Genomic DNA, 24468 nt, shown 5'->3' on the forward strand with positions numbered 1-24468 from the left:
TGCATGTCTCCCTCCCTCACTCTCCCTCGCTCTCCCTGTCTGCCTCAGTCTCCCTCGCTCTCCCTCGCGCTGCCTCCCTCGCTTTCGCTCTGTCAGCCTCTGTCTCCCTCCCTCGCTCCCCCTCGGTCTGCCTGTCTCCCTCCCTCGCTCTCCCTCTGTCTATCTTTCTCTGTCACCTTTCTCCCTCCCTCTCCCTCTTCATCTCACCATGCCTGTGTGTGCCCGGGCTGACACAGCGTCTGGGCACACACACACTCAGCCAGCCGCACCCGAGCACTTCACACCTCTTTAAGAGACCATTCGCATGCTAATGAGCTTTGTTCAGCTCTTAGGCCCCTGCAGACCCACTCTGACGGAAATCGCCCGCCCTCACAGAGACTCTCTACATCGCGCTGCCACAGGGACAAAGGAACGGGCACAAAGGGAAGATCGGAGTGGAGCGCGCGCCCCCCCTTGGATGGTGCCGCGCCCCCCCAGGGGGGCGCGCCCCACAGTTTGAAGAACCCTGCTCTACTGGGTCCTCTGCTTCCTCTGCCTGTGTTCCGTTCCCTGGGTCTGCGGGCCTGGCTCTTGAGAGGGATTCTCTGATTCGTGAGGGTTGTTCTGTGACTGTGGCTGGGGTCATTCAACAGTCATGGCGGCCTTCTACGCTTAAGTCCTACGCCAATCACTGGGATAATTTTGCTTCTTGGTGTGTTGGTCATGGGCTGTCATTGGAGTCTTTAGATCCGGCTCGCATTCTGGATTTTCTGAATGATGGGTTTGTGTTGGGCTTGGCCATTTCGACTCTTCGAGCTCAATGGGCCACCATTAGGGCTTTTCATGTCCTCCCCTTGGTTTCGATTTCTCCATTGGTTGCTAGACTGTTTAAGTCTCTTTCTTTCCAACGCCCCCGTCCTATCATGTGTCCTCCTCCTTGGGACCTTCCTTTGGTTTTACGTTCCTTGCAGTTGGCTCCTTTCGAACCTTTGGAGTCGGTGGACTTGAAATTTTTGACACTCAAAGTGGTCTTTCTTGTGGCGATTGCTTCTGCCAGACGTATGGGTGAGTTGGGTGCTTTCCTTCGTTCTGCCCCATTTTTGTTGGTTTTGTCGGACCGTGTGGTCTTGCGCCCTCATCCTACCTTTGTTCCTAAAGTGGATTCTTATTTTCACCGGTCTGCTGAGGCGGTTCTTCCGGTTCTTTGTCCTGATCCGTCCCTGGCTGAGGACTTCCTTTTGCACCTCTTGGACGTTCGTCGTGCCTTATTGATTTATTTGTCACGCACGTCTTCCTTTTGTAAGGTGGACAACTTGTTTGTCAATTTTGGTTTGTCACGTCAGGGCCTGAAACCCTCCCTCTCCACGATCAGTCGTTGGATTAAGGAGGCCATTATGTTGGCATATGCTTCAGTTTCTGAGGTCCCCTCCCTTCCTGTTCAGGGTCGTTCCACCAGGTCTGTTGCTGTCTCCTGGGCTTCTTTCAAAGGGGTGTCCATGGAGGATGTTTGCAGGGCTGCTACGTGGTCGTCCCCGCATACCTTCATGTCCCATTACCGCCTCCAGGTTGGGGGTGGGGGTTCTGTTTCTTTTGCCTCTTCTGTTTTGTCAGCGGGGGTTCCTTGAGAGGTTTTTCCTTTTTGTTGCTATACCTCTGCATATTAAAATATGTTTTCACTACACTGCTGGTGTGGTCTATTTCCTTACATGAAGCTGATTGCTTTGGTATCGGCTCATATGTGATTACTGTGGCGAGGAAGACAGGACGAGGAGGTAATGTCCCGGTTACTTACCGGTAATCTTCATTACTCCGAGTCCATGTCTTCCTCGCCACAGTATAGTTTCCCTTCCCTCCCGGCCCTGGTGGTGGCTTCATGTCTGCGGCTTGGTTCTTCAGGTCGTGTTGGTGCTTCTGTATCCCTTTATGGGATTGGCTGGAGCCACTGGGGGCCATCTTGGAGGAGGGAGAGGGAGACTAGAGCGCTGTTTTTTTACTTGGACTTCTGTGTGAAGCCAGAGGCTCATATGTGATTACTGTGGCGAGGAAGACATGGACTCGGAGTAATGAAGATTACCGGTAAGTAACCGGGGCATTATGGCACATGCAGTAACATTAACATCACAACAAAAAAACAAAGGGAATGCAGACAATGGGAGGGGGGCTGGAGCATGGAGAACATGGACAACGGGAGCAGACATGAGGATAAAGAACACGGACAACGGGAGGGAACGGGAACAAAGGGAACCCAGACAATGGGAGGGGTAGGATGGAGAACACAGACAGTGGGAGGGGGCAGGAACAAAGTAAAGCACAACAGGAAACTAAACAAATAGTACACGTACCGTGTTACAACCAAGCAAAGGGGCCGGTAACCATAGGAGGATACAAATGACGACATGGCCATACTAAGGAGGGGCTAACAAGCCTATTAAGGAATCAGACACCAGCATTTACAAAGGGCAAAGACACAAGCCAACAAAAAAAATGTGGTCTGGGCTTCTCCTCTGTACTATACCTACAACAGATCACCAGAGCAGCGCTTGCGCGCTGGCTCAGGCTCGACCTAAACAGGGACCATCTTTTATGATACACAATAATGCAATCCCCTAAAAAGACACTACTGACAATTGTGTTGAACATGGAAATACACATGGAAAAGAAAAAATGAAGCAGAGAAAGCCAAGTTTAAAGGTTAGGGTTCAAAAGGGAAATGCTATGAGGTCAGCAGGCACCAATTGTGGGTTGTGTTTTAATTTAGACCTACTGTCCATGTACAAAGCTAGGGAAAGAAGGGCCAGTCCCTAGAGTTGGAAGCATAACATTAGCAGCAGCGGAAGAACAAAAATATTTTTAGTAAAAAAGAAGACAATCTTCAAGTCTCCGATAAACACATTTCTGAATGTGTAACTATTTTTTTGCAGCACTACCTGTGAATAATCCTTCAATGTAAACCTTCACATTATAGTTGTGAAACTGAGGAATGTGAAAATATATTAATTCAGTTGGTGATCACAACAAAAGTCAGTGGAAAAGTGGTGACTGCAAGTGATGACTCCCCAATGCCTTGATCGTAGGAATGAACCAGGAGGCAAAAAAATAACTTCTGGGGTTTGGAGTGAAAGCAGTCTCAACAAGCATTTGCAATGCAATTGGTCTCTCATTTGCCAGAGTTAGAGCTATTGGCGTTGTAAATGACATTGTCTTTTACCCATGTGTTTTGGTTTGGAGTGGAGTGAATGTATGTGGTTCGGAGTGGAATTATGTGTGTTGAATTGGAACTGTTAGTTGTGAAATTGTGTGGGGGTAGAATTGTGTGGTGTAGGGTGGACCCTGAAGTGAAGCTGCTCTGGATTACTCCGGATTACTGGCGAGTTTTGGCAGTGCTGTGAAAAGGAGAAGCGGCTCCGATTACCGACTACCGATTACCGAGCCGAGCCTCAACAGAGGAAAGAGAAACGGGAGGCAACGAATTGGAAAAGCGCTGATTTGTGGCGATTGAACGGTGAGAGGCTTGGCAGCGCGGCTCTTCAGGCGTGTGTGAGTGTCTGTCCTTCACACCTCGCTGCCTGGCATTTCTGTGCTTTGTTGAAGCCCGCCCTGCAACATTGTATCCGTAAAGGAACTCCGAGCTCTCAGAATCGTATTCCAGTGACACCACAGTACAGACAGTACAGGACTGAGCGGTTGTCCAGCGAATGCCTCACAAATCTTAATAGACATGTGGACATGCAGAGACATGCAGAGCAGCGGTTTGGTAGTCTAAGGGAACCAGCGGTGGGTCGCAGCTTTCGTGACTCTGTTCTGAGCCCCCTGAGGTCCTCGAGAATCCCGTTTCAGCCCTCTGAGTCCAGTCCAGGTCTGCAACTTCGCCTTAATCTCGTCGATCGGAGCAGTCCGGAGCAGAGCAGGTGGGAAGCACAGAGGACGCAGCAGCAGACACCGCTACTGCTACCTGAGATGCCGCGAGACGCAGTCAAAACCCTCAGCCCTGAGCGTCTGCATCCATGCCCCCCCTCGTAAAAGTGGTAGGGGAAGCTGCGGGAGTCTTGCCACGTTTGAAGCAACTGGGCGATCGGAGTGGGGCGTCAGCGGAGGTGAGCGAAGGTGAGCACAGCAGCGCAGTGGCGCAACAGGCTCTCTGACCACCCTCGCCCCATCTCTGTACTCTTGCCCCTTGCCCCCTGTATAGCTGGGCTCACAACGGCGGTGGGAGCGGCGGAGTGCAGGATCAAAGCGCGAGAGGGCCCTTAGAACTTTGCGCTTCCTTGCCCCCCTCACAGCCTTTTACAGACTCACAGCCTCCTCACAGCCCGCAGCCTGCTCACAGTCTGGTTACACAATTACACAATTACCAGACTTCCTGCCCCTGTTACTCCTTTGGTGATTTGTCTGCCGTGCTCTCCCCTGACGTCGCTTGGCAATGGTTAGCAGGGGGCAGAGAAGGGGAGGGTGTGCGGCGGATCCAGAGGGGACAAACTACACCAGCAGCGGAATCCGCCAACTCCTCATAAAGGAACAGGAGCAGGTTGCTGTAAAGGAAGCAAAGAGCTGGATTGGATTGCCTCTCCTGCCTGATCACAACGTGGTTTTAACGTGGCCTTAGCTGCATTAAGGAGCGGCTTCAACAAGTTCAACAGGTGACATCGCAGCTTTTGGCTTACAATAAAGTTATCAGTAAGCCTGCTTCAACTTGGTCCCTCAATAGCTCGTCACAAAACCACACCAGAGAGGCAAAAGCACCGAATGAGATCTGGGAGAATAAGAGAGGCAATGCCGCCCATGCCGCCCAGGCCAAAGCGGGGAAAAGCAAAAAAGCAAACCTCCAGTGCTCAGCACAGCCCGGAACCAGAACTCATCTTCACTGACCAGGATCATAGAGAGATCGTAGTGCGGATGGGACCAATCAGCACCATGTGTCCTAGCCAGCCCAAGATCTACACAAAGTTCGATTTCCTAAAGGATATCGGGTTGGCTCTCTACTCAAGCAATGCTGCTCTAACAGGCCTACAGTCTCCAATGTCACCTTTACAGCCATACGCATCAGCCTTAACCGAAGAATTTGGGGACGCCAAATTGGCCCTATTGCAGAGGACGCAGGAGAGACATCAATCCCTAAACATCCCTCAAACACAAGGTGGGATTACAATAGGTTTGACTGAAATAAAAACTGTAGATATGCCTGGGAGTTCAGGATCCTCCCCAATGGCTACCAGTCAACAAGGGACATCTCCAGGAAGCCAGCCCGCAGAACGCACGATACAAGATCCTTCAGACATCTCAGAAACTTTTGAACCACTACTGCAACATGAAGCCAGTGACAGAGGCTACTCAAACAACAAAAGTACGTTTGAGAGCCCCATCAAAGAACATGCTAGGTCCTTGGCTGAAGAACAAATCAATGCTGATAATTCTATCAGTACAAACAACAGTACGTATAGTGGCAACCACAACAACCATAAGAATAACCTTACCAAGGGAACTGAATTAACCCTTTCGATGCTCATGACAAGCTCAGCTCGTCATGAGGCACAGTGGAGCTGTGCTTATGATGAGCTGACCTTGTCATGAACAATGGTAAATCTGCAAATCCAGCACCGGGGGGGGAAAACCTCTAGCAGCCAAGGTGTTAAGAAGCAATAACTCAACAAAAACCCTCCTACCACACACTCAAGGGAGCCTCTCCTCTCACCAAAGAGGCGAAACAGAGGACCCAGGGACAACGGGCATAGACCTGAAAGGAGAAAGGAGGGTGACTACGTCACAATTAGACATCCAAGACTGGGAGGAAATGCTGGAAGTCTATTTACAAGATCAAGTCCATGACAAAGAACAAAAAATGGTGCAAGAACACAGGGTGCCTAGCCCCCAAGTACCATCCAATCAACCGATTCCTACAGATCAGACCAATAACAGCTCCATTAACAGCGAGCTAACAAAGGATCAAAGTATTGGCGTTTAGCCCTCTCTCCTCAACACAATCCAACTGGCCGTTACGCCCTGCAATTTCAATCAGAAAAAATGGAAATTCAGTTAACATCACTGAATACCTTGGCAGTTTATACTGTCGGAATAGATGAAAAATTGGGAAACCTGAACAGCCTGATATCAAGAGCCCAAACACATTCTAAACTAAAATGCAGCTGTGATCAGGTCGTTGACAAATTGTCCACCTTGCCCCACATACTCAGCGGCATACTAAAGGAGATCAAAAATGTAACGACCAAAACTACAATAATGACAACAAGGCTGGACATCCCAAATACAGCAGAGGGTACAGCTAGCAATCTCCCTGTATTCATTCCCCAGACGGGCAGTGCGAACGAGGCCACAGTTACTACGAGAGTTCCTGGCAATGGCGAAGCACCAAAACTCAATGCAAAGCAACGTCGCCAACAAAAAAGGAAAGGTCGTAACCAAAAGCCCTACACCAATACAACGTCTTATTTTCCCATCTTCTCAAACTTTCACAACACCCAAGAAATCCACCCAGAAACGCAAGCACTCCATCAATTCAAGAACGTTCTCCACCAACAACTTCCAAATACTGCCCGGACCCTGAATGTGCCCAAAACCAGACGTCACCAACCAGGGCACATGAGGAGAAAGAAGAGCTAAACCCAAATAAAAACCCAACCACGTCAACACCACAACAGGATGAAGTGAAAAGACAAAGACAAACAACTGATCAACTAAGAACACCAAACTCGGTGAACACTCTAAATCAACAACAATTACAGAGCCATGTACAAAGCAAAAAACTCCGGGCCACACCAAACAAATCTGTACACGAAAATGAAAAGAAAGGAAACACATGCACTTCTGGGGCATGCAAGCAGGACAATACAAATTTAAATACACCTAACTCAACACCAAATCCCGGGCGAAGAAAGGAAGCTAGGGAAACCGTAGACAGGCCTGACAGGCCAACCAAGGAGCCACGACCCAGAGAATCTAATTGCCCTGAAATGCCAACAAAGGACAGAACCAGTTCTACGCCTCCGGTTAACAAGGCACAGCTCGGGGGGAAAGCACAAATACAGACCATTCCCACGGAAAGAACTTCTAAGTCTACTATATTCAACTATAAGGCAGTGGCACTAAGCTCAAAAGGGGACACACAGTACAAAGAAACACTAAGTTGTCTGGCCTAAATAGAATCAAGAGACATAACAAACCAACAGCACTTGGAAACACGAATAATAAAGCAAGAGTCACCGGTCCTGGTATTTCATCCTACATATGTCTACCGGCCCCCCAGGATATACTTAACCGTGGTAACATCCTAAAATTGATGAAAGCCATCCCAAACCTCGCCGAGATTAAATCAACGGAACTCATATCTATAGAGTTTAAATGCACCAATAATCCCCAAAGCCTTGAAGCCACCAAAACAACGTGGAGCACCAGCAGAATGGCAAAATCAATCCTGGCAGAACTGACCACTTTTCAAAAATGGGGTATTGAAATATCCTCATTTCAAAATCCAGCTTACCCAGCCCCACTACTAACTAACGAAAACAATGGTCAAAAAGTGCACCAAACATCTTTAAACTGCATCCTTAAAGGAGCACGTGGCAGATCTTGTGAAAGGAGATTCGACAACTATTGGGAACAACAAGAATCAATAGTACGGTCACCTGGCACAACAAACCAGGGACACTACAAAGAAGGAATAACACGTACTATAATCAGACGCATAGGGCAGGACTGACCCGACCCACAAGTCAGAACTGAAGGTAGACCAAAAAAGCCCCTCCTTAGAGTCTGTTCATGGAATATAAATGGTCTAGCAGCTAAAATAGATGACCCAGACTTCCTAAACTACGTCTCGACCTACAACATAATCCTTCTTCAGGAAACCTGGCTCACGGACCCGATACAAATTGAAGGATACATGTGCTTTGCCACATCAGCTACAAGGACCGGCAGATTTGGCCATAGCAGTGGGGGGCTGGCCACCTACGTCTCAACCACAAGCATTGCAGCAGCAACCTTGATGGGGCCCAAAATCAAATGTAACATTAGCAGTTAAAATCTCCATTATTATTGAGGATGAAGAAACCGAGGTGTCCCTGTTTAACTCATATATTTATCCTAAACGAAAAACAAAAAGCGCCATAGAGTTTGTCAACCAAGTGTCAAACACCGTTACGGAGCTGGAAAAACCGCTGCTAATCTTGTCAGGGGACCTAAATCAATACCTCATAGTTTTGTCACAGGGAGAAGACGCAGCGTCACAAACCGGAATCTAAAACTTTCCGACACAGCATGCCCCTCAGTACAAGAAGAAGAAATGCTGCATCAACCGATTTCTAGAAGACCTGGAACATTTAAATCTCTGAGCTTTAAATGGTAGATTTCCGGACGATATTCCACCAGTCGATTTGCACTACTCTGTAACAACTAGTTCAATCCTGGACTATACGTTTGCAAGTCTTGGCCTCTTCCAACATATTGGTGGATACAGAATGGGGGACAAAGGTGACAGCAATCACCGTCCCCAATAATTCCATATAATAGCTAAGGCAACAAGGACGATCAGGCCTGATGCATCTCTGGGGTCTATTCATATTCTAAACCTCAGGAGAATTAAATGCACTACAAAAAATACAATCACCAAAGCTGAAGCCGCAATCCAACTTTTCAATCAGTTAGATGACAGTCAAGAAAACAAAATTGAAATCTGGGAACAATTTACTGATTCACTAATAGAACAATACGCAGACCCCACTGGCAAAAAACAGAATGCACAGAACACTCGGAAAAAGAATAACATCTCAAAAGGACATCGAGCACAGACTAAGATTCTCAAAAAAAGAATAAATCTAGCTCTCCGCAACCTAAGGAGATCTCCTGGGGATGTCACTGAGCGAGCGACCTTGAAAGAACAAAGGGCGAAATTAAAAAGACTCAAATGGCACATCACCAGAGAAAGGGAAAATGATCACTGGGCAAAATTGTTAAGCAACATAAAAAGTAATAACAGCAGTCGCTTTTGGAAAACAGTCAACGGAATCATCCGCCCACATCATATGGGAATTGGGTCACACATTCCGGAATCAACCTGGGTGAAATATTTCTCAACTCATTTCAACTACTGCATCAAACGCCAAGGACAACTACAGGTCAGTACTCAAACTCCGCAAGAACAATCAAGACAAAGTCCAACTGAGAAGAGTGATCAGGAATTTTCATCCAACAAAAACAGATCACTGGGCGTTGCTAGTGATACTTTACTCTCAGTAATCAAAAAACAGATCGCAAAAGGGAGAAACGAAGGGGCCCTGGGTCCAAACGGTATTCCTCCTGCGCTATATAAGGCAAAAAAACGAAGACTGGGCGGAAATTTTGCACTCTCTATTTCTGGATGTTAGGTAGCTGAACATAATACCATATTCCTGGAAAGGTTCGCTAATAGCACCAATCCATAAAAAAGTGGACAAAGCAGATCCCAACAACTACCGCCTGATAACACTGATAGACAACAAGGCAAAATAACTTGCAGGCACCATACTCGAAGATCTTACAACCTGGGCTGAGGCGAGCTCTATTATACCATGGAATCAGACTGGGTTTCGCAAATTAACCATTACAACTACCAACATCCTCACAATGTCCTTAATAATCGATGCAGCCAAAGTCTCTAAGCTACCTCCACACCTATGCTACATTTACTTTAGTGCTGCTTTCGATAACGTGGAGAGAGGGAGACTGTGGGGGAAACTGGCACTATGGGGAATATCACAGCACACCCTAAACTTGCTGAAGCTACTACACACAAACACCTGGGTGCAGGTGAAACTAGGAGGAGGCACCCACGTGTCCACGAAAATTCCTACAACAAAAGGCTTGAAACAGGGTTGTGTGCTTGCACCAACCCTGTTTATTTTGTACATGGCCGTCCTGCCAAAGGCACTGGACGCTTGCAACTCACACTCACCGAGGATAGGCGGAAAAACACTGACCAACCTCATGTACGCTGACAACGTAGTTCTGCTAAGTCATACTTATGTCGGCCTACAGCACCTACTGACGGCAATGCAGAACTACGCCATTGAAAACAATTTAAAATAAATCTGCAAAAGACACGGACAATGTCAATATATAACAATAAAAAGAAACGCCAGAGAAACTGGTTCCTCTGTGATACAAAAATTGAGTCAGCTGATGAATACAAGTACCTAGGAGTCACATTCGACAAAGGAGGGTTGTTCAAATCCCAGATGGAGAAAGCAAGAAGAAAGAGTCTGTTAATGGCTCTAACAATGCAAAACCTTGCTAACAAACTGACCGGGCTCCTTTACTAAAGGTATGCCCAGGCTAAACTACTACCTTCAATTGCATATGGCAGCGAAGCTATGCGGGGCAGAGATGCAAAGGAACTGGACGATATACAGGTCAAAGTCTACAGAAAAATGCTCTGCCTTCCGAATTACACCTCCCCAGCCCAAATAAGGCTGGAGTTTGGCTCCTATGACAATATCTTGCAAGGTACGGAGTATATATCATTTGCTGGTTCAAGATTAAATGTTTCAAAAGACAATGGTCCCAAACATCTACACGAATGAATGAAGCAAAATAAATATAGACCAAGATTGAAATCTATAATAACTGTCCAACCGGACAGGTTTAATAGCATGTATAGTCAGATATAGCCAGGTTGTTAGACAATTTCCAAGCGGGACACAGCCTGTGTCCAACTACCACATGTGTGAAGACAGATGACATACATACAAGGGAGAGGCAAGGAAGGGCAGTCTGCAAATTATTCAAAATTAAAACAGACAATTGGTATTAGAGTAGACTTTGTGTGATTTTTCAATAAAGCATTTAAATCATCAAGTGTAAGCTGTCCACGACGTTTCGATCCCTAATTAATATGGGATCATCATCAGGACCTATTGATTCATGCCTTTACTCGGTGTGAAAAAAAGAGGCGAAGTTCTCTATTGTCGCATGGCACATGGGCCTATGCGTAGGGTAACCGCTAATACGTTCCACAGAGTAGCGGGGAACCATCATGGATAAGAAGACATCAGCAGCGCGGTCGTATGCCGGTCGAGGGAATTGAATGGGTCCCAGAAAGTCAGCAGATAAACTCCGGAATTGGAGTCAGCAACAGCGGGCTAGCCCTGGAACGCACCAAACTCAAGGGGCTATGGGATGCCCAAATTGGCTACCATACCTTCAAAAAAATGGTTTGGAAGACCATTAAAAAAATGTCATTGGTGGAAGACAAGGCAACCTTTTCAAACAGAGCTCATGCATGGATGACCCTCAGCACATACAAAGCATTTGGTTCCCAAACATACTTCAATCAGGGGTACCCCAAGGCAACAAAAATGAGTTTTATGAAGCATAGACTGGGAATTCTGCCTTGTGCTCAGCACCTTCCACCATGGCAAAGGCCATCAGCACAAGTCACCTGTAGACTGTGCAATGCTAAACAAGGCAACACACTCTACCTAGTCTGCCTATGCAAAGAAGTGCTTCAAGCACGGTGGAATCTCCTAAAAAAAACTGTTTAGTCTAAAAGGCATTCGCACTAGGAGGCAAGCTGTGTTAGCCTGTCTAAATCCAGAAAATACCCAGCTAAACTGCCGACTGGTAAAAATTGTAATAATAGCCGAACAAAAACTGCTTAAGAACGCGTAAGACAAACAAGGATCTGCCTCCTCATTCCACCTATCTCTGGGAACATGTTCCAACAAAGACCATCCTTTAGGACTCATTTTCCAAGAGGTTTGGAACTATGCCTGGAGTATGTAAACCCATTTCGGACTAAACCTCGATAAAGACCTGGGTTGTGGCCGATCTGCTATGATGCTAAGCCACTGGGGGCCACCCCTAAGAACACTAGTTTGACTGCACAGAACCTCTTTATATAAGGACCCTTTAATAGCAGGATCTTTTGCACAAACTTAGAACGCACTGCTTATCATCAAAAATGTTAATGGTTTTTAGAGCCGGTCTGAGACGTTTATATTTTTACATTTTAATTTTTTTGATATTGTAGTATTTGATTTGGTTTTACTGTATGCAATGGTTTTAATTAACTATGCAAATAAACTTGATTCTTGATTCTAGTGTGGTGTTTTGTGTATTTGTGTAGTGGAATTATAGGGATGGTGAATAGAAAGGGGTGAGATTTGCACAAAATTGACAGAAAGGAAGATAGAGAGGGATAGGTAGTTTGTGCGCGAAATGGCAAATGAACTCCAGACAGAGGAGCAGAAAGAGTGTGCAAGAAAGAGAGACAGAATGTGAAAGCATGACACAGATGCATTTCTGAGGCATGGAACTGTGTGAAGTTGCATGATGCTTATTGGAAATAGGTGCCATGCTGAATAGTGCATTTATGAGGATTGCTGATATGTGGCATAGAGTGCATTTATGAGGGGTGTTTTATGTTGTACGGAGTAGAGTGTAATTATGTGGAGTGTAATTATGTGGTGCTGATTGGTATTATGTGGAGTGTAATTAAGTTGTGTGGTTTAGAATTGTGTGGCATTGGATTGTGTGTTTGTTTGGTTGTGGAATTATGTAGCATAGTTTGGAGTGGTATTATGTGGCATAGTGTGGAGTAGCATTATAAGGTGTGGAATTATGTGGCATGTTGTGAATTTGAATTTATTTAGTGGAGTCTAATTATGTGTTTTGGAAATTAGTGGAGAGATGTGGTGATACATTCTGCAGGACGGCAGCATGTTCACTGTAAGGAGGATTATTGTGCCTTTTATTTGATGCTCTCTTTTTGTTTCCTTCCTAAGTCAACTCCCTAGCTATCTGTATGTTTCAGCTTTACAGACAGTCAACGTTGGGCTATGTTGCATAAGGGGAGTAGATTGGTAAGTGAGATTCAGGGCTCATAGATCACGACTTTGCAGAGGTTTATAAAAGTGAGCTGAACATTTCTCAACTTTCCTGCATGTCTTTTATCGACCACAGAAACACGAAAAGCTGAGTCGGCAATAAGGGGCTCCAGCGTGTCCACTGCATATCACAGGTAGATTGTCAGTCTGCGCATTAACCCCCTGAGGTATCTACTGTTAAAACGCAAAAGGCTTGCATGCAATACAAACTGTGACTTAACATTACTGCTAACTCATGTAAGTGATATTTGAAAAGGAGTGTCACACAAAAGAAAGATACACTATTTACAGAAAAATCAAAAAAGACCAGAATGCAGCATTACAGATCTAGGTGCAGTTATAATATTGCATGTCTAAGGTGTGTGGGCCAGGCACTTGCCTGAGCAGATGTAACTGAGAACCGAATACTTATCAAATTAAATTCCCTCATTGTTTGATAAAAAAGGGTGAGGAAGTGGAAATGGTAGGAAATGGTATTGTGTATTGTGTCTTTCCTGAGTCTGAGGTGGCGTGGAAGGGGCCTCTGCCAACGATGAAGGCAAGAAGGAGAGCCAAGGACAAACAAGGTTTTTAAACTATGTGAAAAGCACTTGCGAAAACAGAAAAGTCACAGTGGCAGCAGACTTCTGCTGTGGCATGGATTTGAACACACACACACAGTGCTCATCCTATGACCTGCATTCTAAAAAAGGTGTGTAGAGAGTGGGGTGTCTGATGCGCACTAAGGTGTCTGAACACAGCCACCATAGTATAGCAGAGCTCTGCCAACCCACCAGTGTGGCACAGCTTTAGTTATCATCTGGGAGACGAGTAATGCACAGCCTGTGGTGTTTAATACAGAAGAGGTATGCAAAAACAGCAAAAAAGAAAGGTTACGAAAATATAACAATAATTATAAATGCAGTTAAACTATTTAACAGTATAACTAGAAGTTGAAGAGTAGAATCTCTGCTCATTTTTACGTGCTATAGACAGGACGCTTCATTTAACAAAGTGATATTATAAATATGTGACAACAGAAACCAAATCTCCCCAAAATACAAGGAAATAAAAACTGAAAAGCACATCTGAAGCTCCAATTCAAATTGCTACTCTTTACCTGCCTGCTGCTTTTTCTGCCGTCTATTAGTCTGTTTTTTGCAACTATGTGAGGGGCCCTGGCACCCTATAATAGGGTCAGTATCATGCTTGCTGTATATACAGTAAAATACATAACTGCAACTCTCTAAATAAAGTACAGACATGGGATGCTTGGATCATAGTGACACACCATTCGCCACATGACACGTGCAATTATACAGTTGCATGCGTGTTAAGCAGAACATTATCAAAACATATCTGAATTAATTGGTCAAGAGCATATAACCGATCAGGCAATTTCACAACATACTAAAAATGTACATAATGTCAGAATTACGCATGGGCACAACAAACACACACACACACACAGAACCATGCACAGAACAAGAGCCTCGCTGTGTGGCTTAGTTTACATTTATTTAAGCTTCCCAGCATAGCGGGCAAATAGCTGAATCAATCCGTTCCTTAAGAAAAAAAAACCTTGCATAATGTAACCTGCAGTTATGTCAAATAAGCATATTTTGCATTAACAAAATTAGTTTTGGCGATGTTCTTTTTTATACGCAGTGTTTCAAAGGAGAGTTGTGTCACGCTGGCTACAAAGATTCCCTTGAAGTGCTTTCTGCATAGGTATGCGCGAGGAAGGGAATAGCGCTATATTTGTGGCATGTATTGTACCACTCCATGCTTCAGGCTGGTAGGTTTCTGTTGGGAGAAATGTGTAGGCACATTGTTTGGCTGATGTGTTTATTGTGAGGGGAGAGAGACACACTACCCACAGGAGGGAGGGGTGCCGGAAGGGGACTGAATAGTTTATAGCTGTCTTGTGAAAGGAGAGGCATAGCTGTTAAAATTGCTATCGCTCTCCTTAACTGCATATGGGTCTTGTTTGGGAACATTCAGTGAATTCGTGCAGTAGAAAAAATTAAAACATGTTGCATGTTTATTGTAAAAGTTTATATAAATAAGCAGGTACTTTTAGAAAAGGCACAAAAACGGCGTTAAATGTAAAGAGTAAGAGTATCTGATTGTATTTTTAAAACTTACATTTCACAGTGCATTTGTGCACATTAAATATGTAAGTAGGGAAGGGGATGGCATTACACACCGGTTTCAACGTCTACTGTATACACCTCGCAGGAATGGCATGGGGTATTACACCTTGAGTGCTACTTGAACAATCAACGGAGTGGGAGGCACAGCAAGGGGGCGGCAGTAACACAATAGTGGCATTTAGAGGTGATGGGAGGAAGAATGCTATTTTTAGATGAATCTATTATACCCATTTTTGAGGAACTGATAAAGCGTGCAACAACAGTTGGCGCCGCTGATGCCGCAGTAGATGTTGCCAAGATACATGAGACCATGACCGCCAAGTTGGTGGACGTGTTTTGGCCAGTGTGCACTCAGGGTGAAGCAGATCTGGTTCAATGGAAATTGTCGGGATGCAAAGAAGGCCCTGATAGAAGCCATAAAATCTAAGAGTAGCCACCAAACAAAAACTGCAAAGGCTTCTTATGAAGCCACCATTGCACTTGGAAATAGACCAGTGGGCAAGCCTGAAATTGGCCCAAGCGGTCAAAGGCATGAGAACCTTTTGTAACATTGTAACTACAGGCAGTAGCAATGGTGTGACCAGATGCCCATGGTGTTTGCTAAGAAACTACTCAGGATGGCCTCAAAGTGCATTATAACTCCTTTATTTAGACGTATAGTTATTTTATTTGTCCATTGAGCACACTCCTTTTTCAGGTGTTCCAATGCTTTCTTCTCTTTCAGGGTCTTCGGAGTTCCTCCTCGCCAGCACCCTCGACAGAAACAAAGAAGCAGGTAAGTGTCTGCCCTTGTTTTCTAGAATTGGGGGTTACTTGTGCTTCTATGGGAAAGTGGATGCGCATTTAGCTATCTTTTTACTTAACAAAATAATATATAGGAAAGCCTCAAACAACTATTGAACTGGCTTTGGCCCATGTGTCCCTCTTCTCTTCACCGGCATAGGAAGGCGTCTATCTGTTCATCCCTCTTTCTTTGTCCTCAACTCTGTTCTCTCCCTCCCTTTTCTTTTCGTTTTCATTTATTTTTTGGTTAGCTCCTTTCTTGGAGATAGCCTTTTCTATCTCTCATGTTCTGTGTTTCCTCTTTTTTTTTCTCCTCCCCTCCCCTACACACTCTTCTTGTAGTTTGGCCCTAGTGTTGGAAAAAATGGGCATGCACCTGCTGGAGCCACGCCCCACCTGGGATGTGGGGGGAACCTTCGGTTGGCTGGCAACGAGGGGACTCTTTCTCGGCCAGGTCTTCCTGTAGTCTCACGGACAGCACGGGCTCACTCTGCTCTGCTCCTTCCCTCGTTCCCCCGGGACTTTCTCTGGTACAGCTTCTTCCTGCATCCCGCCCATGGTCTCCGTCTTCTCTTGCGTCTTTCTCTTTGCATGCGCTTCCGTCTCCCTCTTGATCCAGGTCAAAAATGAAAACGTGACTCCTCCCCCGTATCTGACTTCTGGGCCAGGCAGGGAGGAATGGATGGTTTGTTGCGTTGCTGTCACCGGGTTAGTGACAAGCGGAAAGGCTGCTCTGGAGCCAAAAATAGTGTTTTTTAGCTGGAAAGAGCCTTTCCAGTCCCTCTATGTTCCTCTGGAAGTTGAGGCTAGTAGTCATACCTTGGCAACCCCTCCACCATTGACCCCTAATTTAGATGCCCCGGAGTTAACCCTGGCAGAAGTTATCAGAGCCCTCAATAGAAGAGCTCCTGGCTAAGGTCTAGATAAGATACCAGGGGATCTTTTCCATGCTGATCCCAACATCTGGGGTCCATATTTTTGGGTGCTTTTCAACGCCATTCTACATGAGATGGAACATTCCTGCAACTTGGGCTGGAGCTGAAATTCTACAGGTATATAAAAAGGATTCTCCCCTACTTCCCATCAACTACAGGCCGATCAGTTTGATCGATGTATCACAAAATGTATTGGCTAGGATCCTACTTGATCACCTGCAGCCCTGGTTGGAGGAGCACAAGGTTATGAGCCCCCTACAAGCCGACTTTAGGGAAAAAAACTCCACTATAAATCACATTTTCTGGCTCCAACTCCTATCAGTGCACTTGGAAGATGATAGTTTTTATTTGGTCTTTGTGGATCTAACAAGTGCCTTTGATCTGGTTCCCAGAAATGCTTTTTGGGTGGTATTGAGTGATCTTGGAATCTGTCACTATCTTTTGAAAATGTTGAGAGGACTTCACAATGGCATTTATGCCCAAATTAGGTATGGGAGGAAGGGGGAACTCACTTTGCCCATTTAAATTAACTTGGGAGTCAGACACAGCTGTGTACTCGTCCCTACCCTGTTGTCAGAACCCGCTGTCATTCAGTCATGACAAGAAGTCAGTGAATGTAGTTATTCAATAAAAACCCTCGCAGTGTAAGACAAATGGGGTGAGGTAGTGCAAGGGGAAATTCTAAGATGGCTGCGCTCATGAAAGGTCAGCAGTCTAGTGCATCTCCCTGCCCCCAGGTGTATCCATTTGAATGTCCCAGATTGTTGCCTCTGGAATCTCGCACTGAGATTCCAGACGATTAGGCAGAATATCTTGAAGAGGCTCGAAAGTTAGCCAGGGTAGAGGCGTCAAGGCTTCATTGTTTCTGAAATGTAGTGTGTCATGTGAAATTCCTGAATTCTAGTTCCTGAGAATCTTCTGACTAAAGTAAGGCTGTTCCATGATTCATATTGTTGCACTTGCGAGTTTGGAGGAAAAAAAACTACGCACAAGGGAAGTCTTGTGAGGAACCTTATATTGTGTGCACGTGAATTGGCACGTCTGGTTTAAAAGCGCATGTTTATTTTACGGAGCTTCTGTGTGAAGTTAAAAACGCAGGATTTAATATTTAGTTTTACAAGGTGAAAATTCTTTGTATGCATCAGAGAGTGGTATTGAGTTACCAGCAGTTGCTTTGCTCTCCCTTGACTGAACATGTATTATTAGAGGTTTCATTTCACAAACAGTTTATTAGTGAGTTCGATAGACAAGAGGTCAAAGGTTATTGCTTGAATTATTAGTTAATGTTACAGAATCACAAGAATACTTACCCACAGCTTAGTTTATTTCTGAAGCTGTAGTGAAGCCAGAGTTTCATTAGTTCAGTAAAAGAAAACAAATTGAAACGTCAGAGAAAAGAAATAAAATTAGAGGTTTATATAAATACAAGGAAAAAGGAGAGTTGCTTGAGGTACGAATAGGAGCCTAAAGCTTAAAAGAATTAGAAAACAAAAGATTAACAGAGATAATAATGGGCTCTTTTTTCTAATTGCATAGAAAATTAAAATACATAGCAATTTTAATAAAAGAAAAAAACAAAATCCTTTTAGAAGAGAAGCAGAAGCCAAGGGAAAGCGAAGTGGGTAGTAATAATATAGATAATTAGAGCTTAATGATTAGGAATGGTAAGAGTAATGTATATTTAACTCCTGTATTACAGTTTCACCAAAAGAATACCAAAGAAGACTGAGAGAGCAGGACGAGAGTCCGAAGAAGGAGAAAAACCTGGTGAAGACCTGGCAGTCTCTTCTCTGTCCCAAACCCCTTTCCCCCTGATGGTTTCTTGCTGAGCAAGTATATAATTTTGCAACGGGAAAGTCTTGGAGAGGCACTGGGATCTGACGTCACTCTACTCCCTTACAAGTGGCCTAAAGGCGTTCAACGGTCTGGTAGGTGTGCTATGTGGACTGAAGGACATAGATGCCCCCAAGTTAGCACACAAGCTAATTCCAGTAGTGATGTTTGCAGACACTACCCCCTTGCTTTCTAAATCCCCGATGGGCATCCAGAGAACCCTTGATGATTTTTGTGAGTTTTGTTGACACACGGGGCTGGAGATCAATATTCAAAAGACAAAATGCATGGTCCTTAACCCCGCCAGCTCAACTCACCTCAACCTGCAAATGAATGATATTCAACTGGAGCGGGTATCTGTTTTTGATTACCTAGATCTTACCTTAACCGAAAAAATGGCCTGGGGGCCCTTAATGGACAAGCCAGGTCTCAAGTTAGCCCAGACCGCTGGCCACCTGGCCAAGTTCTATAGAAGCTCTATCCACAAGGCTGTAGGCCCAGTCATAGAGATTTTAAAAACCTAACCAAGGAGTGGTGCTCTTTACGGAGCTAAACTCTGGGGACACTGTCTCCCTAAGACAATCATCAAAACAGAGAACAGTTTCCTTAGACAGTTGTTCGGCCTACCAGTAAGCTCTCCATTAGTTCAACTGTGATTGGATCTTGGGGTGAGACCCATTGCAGGGGAAATTGGCTGTAGACCCCAATTATTGTGGCGGCGATTATGCATGACCCCGTAACTGGTTGAATATAGGGCTGAGTTTCAAGAACTATGTAGTCTCCCCGGTATAGGTAAATTGGCCTGATTTGTGCATATCAAGGGAGGCCTAAGTAATATTGGCAGAGATAACTTATGGAACAATCCGGAGTCTGCTTGTGTGGCAATTACACACAAACAATTAGTCAGCTACTATAGGGGGGGACTTGCCCAACTATACGAAGACTCTGCCTCTGGTTCCCTCACTATTAATTTTCTGGCAATAAAGGATGTGTACAGTCTAGAGCCCTGCTTAGACGAAATTCAACCGCCTCTTGCTAGGAAACTGTACATACAATTTAGGCACTGTATTTACAAATAAATGGTCTGGCAGCTCTGTTCTGAGGTGCCCAGCTTGCAGTAGTGAAGAGGAGACCAAACTTCATGTATTTATCTTCTGCCCCGGTTACCAAAAGATCAGACACAGAATGCTGGTTCAACTGTGTAGGAACCTAGGCACACAACATTGTAAAGAATCATTTTGGCTCCTAAAATACAATACTAAATTACCAATTGTCTATGCTGTATCCTGTTTTTTATGTTCCATGTGGTGGCGTGAAAGCTCTTTTTAGGAACCTACAAAGGTTGTTATACTGACTGATAATTTTTAATTGTGATGCACCATCCAATCTTCTTTTATCCGGATTTTAGCTTTCTTATCTGTTTTTATTCATTGTATATATCTGTGAATGTTCTTTTGTGGTCCACAGACCGAAATAAAGATAGATTGGATTGGATTGGATTGGACATTTACATGTAAGCAGCTAGGGCGCTGAAGCTGAACACAGACAAACAGTAACAGAGCAGGAAATTAAGATAGAAAGAGTCCCCCAGAGAACAGATAAAGAACCATAGTGGATTGAGACAATACTAAGACCCTGCTCTGTGGGAGGAACAGAAGAGAGAAAGGAGGGACAAAGAGGCAGGACTGACCATTAGCAAGTATGGATTTTTAAAGGACACTGACATAGACAAATGGCAAAAAAGGGGATGAACTTGATGCACACATACTGATTACAGTAGGTCTCAAAGGTCAACTTAAAAACGTGAACTATGCCTTTAGGTGGCACATTCGTCCGCACCACGAGTGAAGGATAGCTTAGCGAATAAAAAAGCTTGCAGCTGACTTCTATAGTTCGTAGATTCGAACCCTACATGGCCAACTTTAAGAAGGCACCTAATTAATGGGGCAATGTCCTAATATTAAGCAGTGGCTTCCAGATCCGTTTGCAACTTCCTTTTAACATGTCTCTCTCGCCCTAAACTCGGACACTGTTGCAAGGGAAATCTGTCCAGAAATCTGAATTTATTGGGGGAGGGGGGGGATAACTTTGGAAAACTGTAGAGATTGCTTGTTTTTATTATACAAGTTCACAGTGCAATAAAAGATTAAATGTAAGTTTACTAAAATGATTTACAATTAAAATATTGCAGATTAGTTGCCTCAAGAATAAAACAAATACATATTCTTGACCATTTTTCTTGTATTCGAGGTTAAGTTTTAAACTTACTTTTAGTAATTCCACCAGCGACAAATACTGATAGCAAACGATGCAGCTGTTATAGATCATCTTCAATGGAAAAAACTTAATGACAATCACGCAACATACCTGGAGTCACCATGATGGAGGGTGTGGTCGAAGACTTATTTTCCTCTTATGTCTCTCCTCTCCTGTATCTCTCCTCCACACAGCATCTGACCGGGAGAGACCACACCATCTCGGTTGCCTACACAAACTTCCGGAGTTAGAATGACCAAAATGTAACCATGAGCCAATCAACAGCGAGAAGTATGACCCAGCTGCCTTAATAGGCAGCCCTTCTGCTGACAAAACGGAAAGTGCATGGAAACCGAGGAAGGACTACATGCCTGACTCGCGGAGGCAGCAAGAAGATGCCAAAAGAAGGGAGAAGCTGGAAGAATCCCGGAGCGAACCCCGGGGGGTGACAGCCAATTCCCCCAGGGTGACACCAGAGAGGGAACCGGACCCAATCTGGTATTGCGAATTAGGCTGCCGCATTCCTGGAGGAATGTGGATGTCAGAGGTACGGTTGCGGGGCATTTTTCTAAGGGACTCCGGGGAGACAGAAGGGTCCTCCGAGTTTACGGGAGGGGGCGGTCATTAACTCCTGACAAGCGGAGGGAAGCCCAGCAGTTGGGACTACCATAGAGCGGGGCACCTGCATAATGAACTGAAGCAATACTGGTGGTGGAACAGGTGGCTAGCCAATCCTTTCTCACTGCAAAAAGCGAGGTATGGAGACCATCCTCACACTTTCTTGTTTTGTTTTTTTCTTCCTTCTCCTGCACCCCAGGACCAACGAGACATCCCGAGAATAAGAAGAAGCCTAAACAGAAGGTGTCTTGTCTGAGGAAAGCCAAGTGAACCAACTTAACTAAAAACCCCAAAAATAAAACGTTGGAAAACAAACTCATGTATTCTGTTGTTTCTCCCACTGTCACAGACAAACAGAATGCATCCAAAATCGGAATTTACCATATTCGAACAGGCGTGTGTTCCAAATGATACAAGATACTCTCTCTTCACCAAAAATACTAGCGCACCATATCTGGAAAACATGAAAAGGAAACCCTGTGGTAATTTTTTTTTAAAAAAGGCACTATTACAGCTAACATGGAGCTAAGTCCTTGTTGTTATCATTCCGAATTACAGTTACATCTGTTCATCACTGGTGTGGGCAGTGGGCTTACTTTTCTTCACATATCGCTGCCACTGACAACACCCCCAGAAGGTTTTTAAAAATTTTCAAATCTCTTCTGCAGCTAATAGTCTGCAAACAAAGTGTGCCTGCCTACCAGGCACTGGCTAAGGGCCTCTCCCATTCTTCCACACAACAATAGATAAAATCCACTCCAAGTTCAATACACAGTCTGACTTACCCATCCCTGAGCTAACCCCCAGCACCTCTCCAGACAAGACAGGACCGCTGCTTGAATCATTCCACTCTATCCCACTGGCTGACTCCGAATAAATAATCCAGAAAATCAAATCTGGCTTGTCCCTCGATCCCTGTCCCCTCATTTCTGCTCACCAAGGGGGCAATAACCATCAACCCTCAAATCAATGCCCTCCTCAGCCTGTCTTTAGAAAGTGGTGAGGTGCCTCTTAGGAGGAAAAGGGCTTTAGTTATTCCTCTGCTTCAAAAAGCAAACAATGATCCAGACACCCTGAGGAATTTCTGGCCCATCCCTCTCCTTCCCTATCTCGGCAAAATGCCAGGTGTCCATCTGAACTGCCAGATCACCAACTATGTGGAACAGAACAAAATCCTATACCCCAAGCAGGCAGGCTTCAGTGCCAGTTTCAGCAAAGAATTAGCCCTTCTCTGAGTCACCGAATACATCAGAGCTAACCTCGACTCAGAACAGAAGGCAGTGGTCATCCAATTAGAACTCTCCACAACCTTTAACTCTGTGTCGCACAAGGTCTTCCTGTTTTTTTTAATAAAAATACTTTAAGGGAGCCCATTTTATCCATTGGTGTGTTCAAGTAGATTTCACTTTTTGCTTCTGCCCATTACAGCGAATAGGACATGTTACAAAGCACACATTTACAACACATGCCATTACAACGCCATCATTACAATGACTTGCTGTAGGGAGGGCACTACAGTTTGGAATAATATAATTTACTATTCCAACTCCAGTCTGTGCAACAGTAGCGAAGGTGTTGGAATTAAAAATCCAACACCTTCTGCCCCCTACAGCAAGTCGTTGCAATGACTTGCATTGTAAAGGTTGCTGATGTAACAACGCAGTTGTTGTGATGACCGCGTTGTAATGGCATGCGTTGTATCGACTTTGTTGTAAAGGATGTTTACCCATTACAGCACACACAAAGCAGTGGGTCAGCCCACTTCTGCCACTGGTTTGCTTCACTCTGAAATGCACCATTTTGCTTGTACACATCTGCCTACAAAAATAGTTCACTTCAGTCTCAGGGCTGGTAGGCCAGTCTTTAATTTTATTTATGCTTTCATTTCATGTTACTTTTTTTTGGGGGGGGTTGGTTTTGCGACGGTTCATTTTTTACTTTATATGTGAAAATTCACATCTGAAAAGCACAACAAATATATTAAAGTAATACCTAGAGGATGGAATTTGAGCAGGTGAAATTTGCACTCACATTGTAACGTGAAACTGGGTGCAAGGATTTCAGATTTAGTGGGGCACTGACATTGAGCCCACAGGTATTTTGTTTATCCTCGTCCTAAGCTTAGGTTACCTCTGGTTAGCTATGCACTGTCAGGTAAGTGATGAGCCTCCTGCTCAATGAGGGGTACCGGAAGGGACAGTAAATATATCTTCACAGGTCTTGCTGGTTTTGAGCCTGGATGAAAAGAACAGTGCTGAGGAGGAACATATGTGAGCCTAAAGATGGGTTTATAAAATTAACATTGCTGTAACACTTGCTCTAGGATACCAGCTGGGCTTGTGCAGGGTTCACAAATACGTTTACAAAGTAGCACAGCTTTCTTTTTCAGGCTTCACTCCCCTCTGAGACAGTCAAAGACATTTGGTGTGCCTTGCCATGCTGAGTCTTAGCAGCCAGCATATGACTGTGTATGACTTACTAACCTACTGTTTTACTAGGCAACCTAGGCAGGCTAATAGCGTGAAATGATGTAGCAGGCAAATTGTGTAGATTACTTGACACAGACTGGAGATCTTTGATATGACACCTGAACAACATTCTGGGTATCAGAAAAGAGACTTTGCACTACTAACCTCTCTCCATGGTCCAGAAGTCACAAAAGTAGACTTTTCTAGTGCTTTGAGGAAGTATCATTATCATACAGAAATATCTGACCACAAAGCCTCTTTAACACAGCAAACTATTAGGCAATACTCTGGTCTACCAGTGTTAGGCAGCTCCATCATTCTGAGTGTTGGTAAACAAAGGAAGGGGCTAGTCAACAGTATTTGTACTTGTCCCTCAAAGTTTGCAAATTATCTACATCCCATAGCCACAAATTCCAGAGTAAGAAACCACTTTGCAGGAAGGTAGTATCTGCTTCTTATGGTTACCCACACTTTTTGCTGATGGCATACTGTTTTGGCTGAGTCTGACTGGGATCCTGCTATCCAGGACCCCAGTCTATCTGCTTTCTTCCTAAATAGCAATGCATGTACTTTAGGTACACTCCAGAAT

Source organism: Lissotriton vulgaris, chromosome 11, assembly GCF_964263255.1.
Source record: "Lissotriton vulgaris chromosome 11, aLisVul1.2, whole genome shotgun sequence".
Taxonomy (NCBI): Eukaryota; Metazoa; Chordata; class Amphibia; order Caudata; family Salamandridae; genus Lissotriton; species Lissotriton vulgaris.